General features: G+C 38.9%; 1 pseudogene; it reads right to left on the reverse strand.

Moving 5' to 3' along the window:
- Positions 1–5,637: 5,637 nt before the first annotated feature.
- LOC138931292 (U4 spliceosomal RNA) lies at positions 5,638–5,761 on the reverse strand (annotated as a pseudogene).
- Between the last annotated feature and the right edge of the window lie 6,648 nt (positions 5,762–12,409).

Raw genomic sequence — 12,409 nt, forward strand, 5'->3', positions numbered from 1 at the left:
AATAAATAAATGAAATTTTTAAAAAGACTCCCAGAGATTAATTCACTTAATTATTCTCCTTTGTTTGACATACCATAGAAATAACCTCGGTTATATTAGGCCTAGACACCAGTGCCAAATCATACTAAACTTCATATTTCACCAAATTAGGTGATAGCAAATGTGTATGTGTCACATGAGTAAGTTACCAGTTTGGTAAACTGGTAAACTCTCTGTAATCAAGGAAATAGGAGGTTTTGCCACTTTGTCCTCTGCCTGAATTCTGCAGGGGAGATGGCTAGTTAAGTATGCAAGAGTATGCTGAGCTTAACCTGAAATGCAAGGTCAAGATAGAGGAAATAGTCATAGAGCACCAGGTTTGAGTTTCCTGCGTCATACAGAAAATTCCCACCGGCTATCTATTTTACATATGGAAATGTATATGTTCCAATGCTACTCTCTTTAGGATAAAATGGGGTAGGAGGCCGTAGGGAGGTTCAAGAGGGAAGGGATATATGTATGCCTATGGCTGTTTCATCTTGATGTATGGCAGAAATCAACACAATGTGTAAAGCAATTATCCTTCAATTAACTGGAGAAATCAACCTGCCTGACTTCAGGCTCTACTACAAAGCCACAGTCATCAAGACAGTACGGTACTGGCACAAAGACAGAAATATAGATCAATGGAACAAAATAGAAAGTCCAGAAATAAATCCATGTACCTATGGACACCTTATCTTTGAAATAGGAGGCAAGAATATACAATGGAGTAAAGACAATCTCTTTAACAAGTGGTGCTGGGAAAACTGGTCAACCACTTTTAAAAGAATGAAACTAGAACACTTTCTAACACCACACACAAAAATAAACTCAAAATGGATTAAAGATCTAAACGTAAGACCAGAAACTATGAAACTCCTAGAGCAAAACATAGGCAAAACACTCTCTGACATACACCACAGCAGGATCCTCTATGACCCACCTCCCAGAATATTGGAAATAAAAGCAAAAATAAACAAATGTGACCTAATTAAACTTAAAAGCTTCTGCACAACAAAGGAAACTATAAGCAAGGTGAAAAGACAGCCTTCAGAATGGGAGAAAATAATAGCAACTGAAGCTACTGACAAACAACTAATCTCAAAAATATACAAGCAACTCTTGCAGCCCAATTCCAGAAAAATAAATGACCCATCAAAAATGGGCCAAAGAACTAAATAGACATTTCTCCAAAGAAGACACACAGATGGCTAACAAACACATGAAAAGATGCTCAACATCACTCATTATCAGAGAAATGCAACTCAAAACCACAATGAGGTACCATTTTATGCCAGTCAGAATGGCTGCAATCCAGCAATAAATGCTGGAGAAGATGTGAAGAAAAGGGAACCCTCTTACACTGTTGGTGGCAATGCTACTATGGAGAACAGTGTGGTGATTCCTTAAAAAAACTGGAAATAGAACAGCCTTATGACTCAGCAATCCCACTGCTGGGCATACACACTGAGGAAACCAGAATTGAAAGAGACACGTGTACCCCAATGTTCATTGCAGCACTGTTTGTAATAGCCAGGACATGGAAGCAACCTAGATGTCCATCAGCAGATGAATGGATAAGAAAGCTGTGGTACATATACACAATGGAGTATTACTCAGCCATTGGAAAGAATACATTTGAATCAGTTCTAATGAGGTGGATGAAACTGGAACCTATTATACAGAGTGAAGTAAGCCAGAAAGAAAAACACCAATACAGTATACTAATGCATATATATGGAATTTAGAAAGATGGTAATGATAACCCTGTATGCGAGACAGCAAAAGAGACACAGATGTATAAAACAGTCTTTTGGACTCTGTGGGAGAGGGAGAGGGTGGGATGATTTGGGGAGAATGGCATTGAAACATGTATAATATCATATATGAAACGAGTCACCAGTCCAGGTTCGATGCATGATACTGGATGCTTGGGGTTGCTGCAGAGACAACCCAGAGGGATGGTATAGTGAGGGATGAGAGAGGGGGGTTCAGGATGGGGAATACGTGTATACCTGTGGCAGATACATGTTGATGTATGGCAAAACTAATACAATATTGTAAAGTAATTAACCTCCAATTTAAATAAATTTATATTAAAAAATAAAAATGCAAAAAAATTAATTTTTTTTAAAGAGGAAATAATGCTGCCTCTCAAAACCACCATTACTGGCACCTTTACAGACCCCATTTTCTCTGCTGACAATCTGCTTCTCTAATTCATTTTTCCTCCCGGCTTAGGATTCTTACCTGTCTTAACTTCAGTTTGGGAATGTGTATATAATATCCTTACTTCCTGGTTACTATACCTTGATTTCTAGCTTCTCTTTTCAGTAACGTGGTACTTTGGTCCAACTCCTGATTATGCTTTTTCCTTTGTGGTTTGATGTTGGTGTTCTTTATTCTACACTAGATAAATGTGATTATGATGACTCTGCCATAGTGGTTTAGCAGAAGAATCTTATTGAGCTGCTGTTGTTTTAGTGTGATCTTTTGAAATTAACTGATTATTATTAAGCAAAAAGTAAATTCATGCCAATTTGTTCATGGGGATGGTTAAATCTCTTTACGGCTGGAATCTACACAATCATCGTCAACAAATAGGGAAATGCTGCCTGTTAGCACTCTCCTTTATCCCATTTACTTAAACACATACTATTGCAATATGAAAAAAAAATCAGACTTTGCATGTTTTACTTTATATAACTGATGATGTAACAAAAGGGAATCGCAGGAAATTTTCATTGAATCATCTTAAAATGGTTAGAGATTCATCCATTTTTGAAACAGGTATGAACTAGCATTTTGGTTCTACCATTCTATTTGCTTTGTCAGTAGAAATAGTCTAGGGTATATAAATCAGATTGCCAATGTTGTCCGTTTTGGTACAACATAAGCATTATAATTAATTTCTCATTACAAATTGAAGGTGTGTAGAAAAATAAAATTAATGAAAAAACATTCAAGCAGATCTTTTTGCTTACAGCAAGGTAAACAATCATTATCACAAGAACAAAGTATTTGTATCCAAAAGATTCATGCAACAAAACATAGCCAAAATAAACTTTGGATTTTTATGAAAATGATATAAAGCACTCTATCTTCCATAGAGATAGGGAAAGTAATATGACTTTTTGAAATACAGAGCTTTCATAATAACTATTTGATAAAACTAGAGATCCAACCAGTCTATTCTGAAGGAGATCAACCCTGGGATTTCTTTGGAAGGAATGATGCTAAAGCTGAAACTCCAGTACTTTGGCCACCTCATGTGAAGAGTTGACTCACTGGAAAATACTTTGATGCTGGGAAGGATTGGGGGCAGGAGGAGAAGGGGACGACAGAGAATGAGATGACTGAATGGCATCACTGACTCGATGGACTTGAATCTGAGTGAACTCTGGGAGTTGGTGATGGACAGGGAGGCCTGGCGTGCTGCGATTCATGGGGTCTCAAAGAGTCAGACATGACTGAGCGATTGAACTGAACCGAACTGATTTCAAATAACTATTTGGGAAAAGTGTCAAAGACAACTTCCTGATTATTTTTAACTTAGTCATATTTATTTCTTCATTGTCTGTTTTCAAAGATTAAAATGCTTTATAAGTGAATTGTGACTTTATACGTGTATATGGCTGAAAAGTTCAATGGCAAGTGACTGTGTCATATTAACCTCTATTTTTATATTATATAAAATATATGATTCAATAAATGTAATATGCATATTGAATAAATAAATGATCACCAGCTGATAAGAAATGAAAGAAAACCATAATCAAGTCATGGGTAAACTACCACATACTCATTTGCCCTAGGTATCCTAAGGTTTATAAAAATACCATTTGGTAATGTTATCACCACAAAGAACTTTCCCTAGTCAGAGGGACACATTTGTGCAGGTGAGAAACTTGTATTTACCTTTGTACATCACCAATGTAGTTTCCTTGAGTTTATAGTTATTCTTAGTATTTTAAGAGTAATCCTCAATGACTTGATATATTTCTTTCAGCCCCAACTTGACTGTACTCATCTCCTACTTTTAATTATCCTGCATCACCTCATTCTAACACAGCCATTGTTATACTGCAACTATAGAAACCTACAAAGTTTTGCAGCCATTGAAACTTTGGAAGTTTTGTTGGGATAAGCATTGTCTTGATATCAAGTTGTTTCAGAAATGCATTCCTATGGATTAAAGCCTGTTGAATTATATTTTCTTTTAAGATTTTTTTGATGTGGATCATTTTTTAAAGTTTTTATTGAATTTGTTACCATATTGCTTCTGTTTCATGCTGTTGTTTTCTGAATTTGTTACCATATTGTTTCTGTTCAGTGCTTTTTGTTTTTGTTTCAAGGCATGTGGGATCTTAGCTCCACAACCAGGAATCAAACCCACATCCCCTGCTTTGGAAAATGAAGTCTTAACCACTGGACCACCATAGAAGTCCCAAAGCCTGATGCATTATATATTTCAGTGGAATTTTTCTTTCTTAAATTAGTAGGTTGTAGTTGCATAATTACCTCTCCAAACAGGCCTTTACCTTGTTCCCTTTAATACGTCATGTAATCCCCAGTTTCATTGTTTGTCCCCTGCTTCCAGATTTTGTACATCCATAGGAGATATGACTTTTGTTTTTCTCTTGTACTGGCACAAATCCTAACACTTACCAGCTGGCTACTTTTCCTATCTTTTCGCAATTTCTGTCAATAATTCTCTAATTTTTTTCTTGATAATTTTTCTCAAATTTTTTTCTAATATTTTTTCTAATTATTCTCTAATATTATAAATCTATAATAATTATTCTAATGTTTCTCAAATTTTTTCTAATAATTTTGTTCTCAATAATTCTCTAATAATTTTCTTCTACTGGTTCTTTTTCCTCCACAAAGGACACAGGATGTAGAGTTATACATTAACTCTGTCAGGACTTCTTTTCTCTCACCTGAAAGCAAGGAATTGATCTTTCCAACTCAAAAATCTATCTATAAGACTCAGATTCCCTCAACCATCCTTTCAGTCTCTGTGAGAGTTGAAAACTGTCATATTTCTTAGGAAAACTTCAAAAGGAATGACAAAATGAAGGTTACTAGGAGATGTGAATGACTGCTTTTTTTAACTCTCATGCTTTGGGAGCTTTTATCTTGAGCCTAAAAGCCATAAAGACAAAGAGTACAATAATTGCACATAAAATGAGGGATATAAAAGTCAGGTTGAATTGTAGCTTCTAGTTCTCTACAACCTTAGTTATGCAACAATACTTGATGTAACTGGGCTTCGTGAGCCAGAAATTAAGACAAATGTCCTGTCAAAGTGTTAGAATATTTGAAATTGTAACTGTCTCTGAAAACCCAAGTCCATGAGAAATATAAGAGAGGCATTATTTTCTCCATTTGTCAGATGAGAAAATGGAAGCCTAGAAAGATTTAGTGGAGGGAGCCTAGGAAAACAAGACTCCAGGTGATAAAACCCACATGCCCTTTCTCTAAGACTAGTGTTCTTTAAAATGTATAGTCAATCTCTGCCTCCTCAGAACAGGCCTTGAAAATCACATAGCTAATGAACTTCCTAGTCACATCTCTCCTTCAGATATTCTTTAAATTTCTGAAATCAAAATGTATAATTATATAATAGAAATAATTAACATTTTATGGGAAAAATCATTGTTCTAAAAATTTCAATCAACAGTAATTGTGCCTCAGATAAACTTCATGAGCTGTAATATTGCCACTGTACAAAGATACATTAAAGTTGATGAAAAAGAAAAAAAATGGTATACAAACCACTTGAATCAGAAAAAAATTGTGAATGAATTTTTTAATATAGCAATTTATTACTTTCATGACTTTTGTACATGATTTAATGGCCTGAATTAACTGTGTAGCTTCTGAACCTTTAAAAGCTCTAACTTGCCTAGTTTTACTTTATGAAACTTATTCAACCATGATAACATTCTGACATATGAACAAACATATCCTGATCATGTACAAACAGCATGCAATTATAATATAATTTGTGAAAATTACCTTGTTACCTAGGCAAGAAAATGAACTATAAAATTATGGAACAAAAAAAGAAGGAAGTGTTATTGAGCAATGCTAAATGCTAATCTATCCAATGTGTTTAATGTGACTGAACTTCTAAGAATTGACAGGGACTCAAATGGTCAACAAATCCTGCTCATGGGTGTTTATTAATACTTTGAGCATGTGTATGCCTTTCCTGTAATTTTTCTGTGATGGTCCAGCAGTAAACTCATGCTCAGACCCCTTTAGGACAGTCATGGATGTCTCCAAAACAGCTGTGGCTGGAGTGTCACCGATGGCAATAGCAAAATAAAAGGCTGACTAAGTGGAATGCTGAAGAATTGATGCTTTTGAGCTGTGGTATTGGAGAAGACTCTTGACAAGAGGCCCTTAGACTGGAAGGAAATCAAATCAGTCCATCCTAAAGGAAATCAATCCTGAATATTCATTAGAAGGATTGATGTTGAAGCTGAAGCTCCAATACTTTGGCAACCTGATGCAAAGAACTAACTCATTGGAAATGACCCTGATGCTGGGAAAGATTGAAGGCAGGAGGAGAAGGGGGCAACAGAGGACAAAGATGGCTGGATGGTATCACTAACTCAATGAACATGAGTTGGAGCCAGCTCCAGGAGATGGTGAAGGACAGGGAAACCTGGCTTACTGCAGTCCACGAGGTTGCAGAGTCAGACATTACTGAGTGACTGAACAACAACAAAGTGGAGCACATCTATGAGTATCCTCATCTTGTGCTTTTGCTTACATATTATAGTTTCATGGTAATCATTAAGTCAGTAAAGAAGCAGGAAAATGAGATCCTTCTTTACATGTCCATCACTCTTTAGATAGCAAATGGTAGATAAAGTTATTGTCATGGTTACAAAGAAAAACCTTAGTCTGTATATGTGTGTATACACCATCTATCTATATAGATAGGTACTGAGATCTATATGTTTCACACATTACATATTATTTAACCTTCATAATAATCTTGTGAAATGAGTATGAGCATTTTCCCATTTTACAGAGGGGAAAAGTAGGAAATAGACAAATTAAAGGATAAATAACCAAGTCACACAGTTGCAATTATCTAAAGCTGAGATCTGAGCTCAGACTCTTCTCAATACAACACATTTCAAGGTCAGCTGGGCCTAGAGCAAGTAAATAAGGCTAGATCAGTTTGAAATAAAGGCATTCAGAAGCAGCTCTGAATACAAAGTTTTTTTTTAAATTTAAGTTTATTTATTTTAATTGGAAGTTAATTATTTTACAATATTGTATTGGTTTTGCCATACATCAACATGAATCTGCCACGGGTGTACACGTGCTCCCCATCCTGAACCCCCCCTCCCACCTCCTTCCCCGTACCATCCCTGTGGGTCATCCTAGTGCACCAGCCCCAAGCATCCTGTATTCTGTATCAAACCTGGACTGGTGATTCGTTTCTTGTATGATATTATACATGTTTCAATGCCATTCTCCCAAATCATCCCACCCTCTCCCTCTCCCACAGAGTCCAAAAGACTGTTCTATACATCTGTGTCTCTTTTGCTGTCTTGCATACAGGGTTATCGTTACCATCTTTCTAAATTCCATATATATGCGTTTGTATACTGTATTGATGTTTTTCTTTCTGGCTTACTTCACTCTGTATCATAGGCTCCACTTTCATCCACCTTATTAGAACTGATTCAAATGTGAATACAAAGTTTTTTTTTTTTTTTTATTCAGTAGAAATGAATTCAATAGAAACTCGAGAGTGCCCTTTGAGCTCGATTGATATTGAGTGGAATGCCACTGTGAGTCACTTAGAAAGGAATGAATTTGCTTTTCCAGCAAAGACAACTAGTGTGTCCTTCAACTTTCCTGTAATTTGGCACCCAGAAAATGATCAAAAGTGGTACCATAGGGGTGGTCCTAAGATGGCGGAGGAATAGGATGGAGAGACCACTTTCTCCTCCACAATTTCATCAAAAGACCATTTGATCGCTGAGAGAATTACACAAAACAACTTCTGAACGCTGGCGGAGGACACCAGGCGCCCAGAAAGAAAGTCCATTCTTTTTGAAAGGAGGTAAGACAAAATATAAAAGATAAAAGAGTTAAGGATGGAGATCCATCCCGGGGAGCAAGTCATGAAGGAGGAAAAGTTTCCAAACACCAGGAAACAATCTTACCAGCGGGCAACATAATCGGGAGGAAACAAACAAACAAACAAACACAGATTACGTGCCTAACTGCAACTCCCAGCAGAGAAGTAGCCCAGATGCTCACAAGTCCGCCAGCAGTGGGCGGGGGCTGAACAGGGAGGTGTGGGCTGCATGCTTAAGGTAGGGATGGGGCCTGAATGCCCTGAGGACAGTCTTAGGGAGCTAACCTGAGATAGCAACCCAAACTGTGGGATAGCCAGAGAGAGAAAAAAAAGAGAGAGAACTTTGAAAAGTTCTAACCTGAGACAGCCTAGCCTGCTCACAGAACAAAGGACTGAGTGAATACCAGAGGAGAGCTAGCCAGCTGTGGACTGGCCCCTCCCCCAGCCAGAGGCAGAGAGACAGATGGGCGACAGCCAGAGCCAGAAGGCAAGAGGCAATCTTGGCCCCAGAGACTGCATCCTCCACCAAACTGTGAGCAGGCTCCCAGTTACTAACCAAGTCTTCCTGGGATCCTGAACAGTTGACATTCATCAGGAGGGTCACAGTCAGAGATCAGTTCCTCAGAGGAGACACACGGCACACCTGAGACAGCGCTCTCGCTGCACACTCAGGAAGCCAAGTGGCTGGGACCCAGGAGGTGATAAGATGCACCACACCCCTGGGAGAGTGTACTCGCCAAGCACCTGGTCTCCTGAGCTGCTCAGACCTGGGAAAGGCACAAAACACAGGTCTAACTGAGTCTGTGCCTTTGTGGAGCACCCAAGAACCTGAGCCTGAGCGGCTTAGACCTGGGAAGTGCATACAAACCAAGGCCCGCTTTAGACAGTTCCCCTACAGAGTAACCTGGAGCCTGGGCAGTGTAGATTGGGAAAGTACACACACAGGGGCAAACCCACTGTGGCCCAGGTACACATAACTGGGAGGAAAAAACAAACAAACAAACAAAGATTACGCGCCTAACCACAACTCCCAGTGGAGAAGCAGCCCAGACGCTTGCATCCACCAGCTGTGGGTGGGGGCTGAACAGGGAGGCATGGGCTGCATGCTTAGGGTAAGGACCAGGCCTGAATGCCCTAAGGACAATCTGAGGGCGCTAACGTGAGATAGCAACCCAAACTGTGGTATAGCCAGAGAGAGAGAGAGAGAACTTTCCTGTGAAAAGCTCTAACATAAGGCACTGCCAGGCCTGCTCACAGAACAAAGGACTGAGTAAATACCAGAGGAGAGCTAGCTGGCTGTAGACTGGCCCATCCCCCCTGGAGGGAGAGAGGCAGGCGGCTAAAACACTGTGAGCACTCCCCACACAAGCCAGTGATATTTGTTTGCAGTGTTCCTCCCTTCCCACAGCACAACTAAACAAGTAAGCCTAAATAAGAGACTACCTTCACCCCCTTGTGTCAGGGTGGAAGTTAGACACTGAAGAGACTTGCAAACAGAGGAAGCCAAAATAAACAAGAAGAAGGAACCACTTTGGAAGTGACAGGTACAAAATATTAAAACCCTGTAGTTAGCATTGACTACATTGAAAGGGGCCTATAGACCTTGAGAAGAAGTATAAACTGGAACAAGGAACTATCTGAAATTGAATTGAACCTGCACTGCCCTCAACAGCTCCAGAGAAATTCCTAGATATATTTTGCTATTATAATTTTTTAATTAAAAAAATGTTATTTTTAAGTTCTTTATTACTCCTTTAATTTTAATTTTTATAACCTACTATTACCTTAAAAAGACCCTATTTTTAAAGCAAATTTCATATATATATTTTATAATTTTTGTGATTTTTTTTTTAATATTGTATTTTTGAGAGTCTAAAACTACACTAGATTTTTAACCTTTGCTTTTTGGTATTTGTTATCAATTTTGTACCATTAAGAATCTAGTCTTCAGTATCCATTTTTACCTAGGAGTGTGATTACTAGTGTGATTGCTTTCTCCCCTTTTGACTCTCCTTTTTCTCTCCCAGGTCACCTCTATCTCCTCCCTCCTCCTTCTCTTCTTTACCTAACTCTGTGATTCTCTTTGGGTGTTCTGGGCTGTGGAGAACACGTAGGGAACTGATTACTTGCTAGATTGTTCTCTCCCCTTTTGATTTCCTCTCTTCTCTTCCTGGTCACCTCTATCTCCCTCCTCCCTCTCTCCTCTCCATATAACTCTGTGACCCTCTCTGGGTATCCCTCACTGTGGAGAATCTTTTCACCATTAACCTATATGTTTTATCATCGGTGCTGTATAGATGGAGAAGTCTTGAGGCTACTGTAAGAATAATACTGAAAGCCAGAGGCAGGAGGCTTAAATTCAAAACCTGAGAACACCAGAAAACTCCTGACTCCAGGGAACATTAATCGAAAAGAGCTCATCCAGAAGCCTTCATATCTACACTGAAACCAAGCTCTACCCAAGAGCCAACATGTTTCAAAGCAAGACATACCAAGCTAAATCTCCAACAACACAGCAACATAGCCCTGAGCATTAAAATACAGGCAACCAAAAGTCACTCACAAAGAGATAGGGAGTCTACCTGAAAAATAATTCAGAATAATGATAGTAAAAACGATCCAAAATCTTGAAAACAAAATGGAGAAACAGATAAATAGTCTGGAGACAAGGACTGAGAGGATGCAAGAAATGTTTAACAAGGACCTAGAAGAAATAAAAAGAGTCAATCAATAGTGAATAATGCAATAACTGAGATCAAAGGCACTCTGGAGGGAACCAACAGTAAAATAACTGAGGCAGAAGATAGGATAAGTGAAATGAGAGATAGAATGTTGAAAATAAATGAAGCAGAGAGGAAAAAAGAGTTAAAAGAAATGAGGACAACCTCAGAGGCCTTTGGGACAATGTTAAACAAAACAATATTCAAATCATAGGAGTCCCAGAAATAGAAGACAAAAAGAAAGGCCATAAGAAAATACTTGAGGAGATAATAGTTGAAACTTTCCCTAAAAAAGGGAAGGAAATAGGCACCCACGTCCAAGAAACCCAGAGAGTCGCAAAAAGGATAAACTCAAAGCAAAACACCCCAAGACACATATTAATCAAATTAAGATCAAACACACAAAAAAACAAATATTAAAAGCAGCAAGGGAAAAACAAGTAACACACAAGGGGATTTGCATTAGGATAACAGCTGATCTTTCAATAGAAACTCTTCAGGCCAGAAGAGAATGTCAGGACATACTTTCAGTTCAGTTCAGTTCAGTTCAGATGCTCAGTCATGTCCGACTCTTTGCGACCCCATGAATCGCAGCATGCCAGGCCTCCCAGTCCATCACCATCTCCCGGAGTTCACTCAGACTCACGTCCATGGAGTCGGTGATGCCATCCAGCCATCTCATCCTCTGTCATCCCCTTCTCCTCCTGCCCCCAATCTCTCCCAGAATCAGAGTCTTTTCCAATGAGTCAACTCTTTGCATGAGGTGGCCAAAGTATTGGAGCTTCAGCTTTAGCATCATTCCTTCCAAAGAAATCCCAGGGTTGATCTCCTTCAGAATGGACTGGTTGGATCTCCTTGCAGGCCAATGGACTCTCAAGAGTCTTCCCCAACACCACAGTTCAAAAGCATCAATTCTTCGGTGCTCAGCCTTCTTCACAGTCCAACTCTCACATCCATACATGACCCCAGGAAAACCACAGCCTTGACTAGACAGACCTTAGTCGGCAAAGTAATGTCTCTGCTTTCGAATATACTATCTAGGTTGGTCATAAATTTTCTTCCAAGGAGTAAGTGTCTTTTAATTTCATGGCTGCAATCACCATCTGCAGTGATTTTGGAGCCCCCCAAAATAAAGTCTGACACTGTTTCCATTGTTTCCCCATCTATTTCCCATGAAGTGATGGGACCAGATGCCATGATCTTCGTTTTCTGATTGTTGAGCTTTAAGCCAACTTTTTCACTCTCCTCTTTCACTTTCATCAAGAGGCTTTTTAGCTCCTCTTCACTTTTTGCCATAAGGTTGGTGTCATCTGCATATCTGAGGTTATTGATATTTCTCCCTGCAATCTTGATTCCAGCTTGTGTTTCTTCCAGTGCAGCCTTTCTCATGATGTACTCTGCACATAAGTTAAATAAGCAGGGTGACAATATACAGCCTTGACATACTCCTTTTACTATTTGAAACCAGTTTGTTGTTCCATGTCCAGTTCTAACTGCTGCTTCCTGACCTGCATACAGATTTCTCAAGAGGCAGGTCAGGTGTCTGGTATTC

Source organism: Ovis canadensis, chromosome X (assembly GCF_042477335.2).
Source record: "Ovis canadensis isolate MfBH-ARS-UI-01 breed Bighorn chromosome X, ARS-UI_OviCan_v2, whole genome shotgun sequence".
NCBI classification, from domain to species: domain Eukaryota; kingdom Metazoa; phylum Chordata; class Mammalia; order Artiodactyla; family Bovidae; genus Ovis; species Ovis canadensis.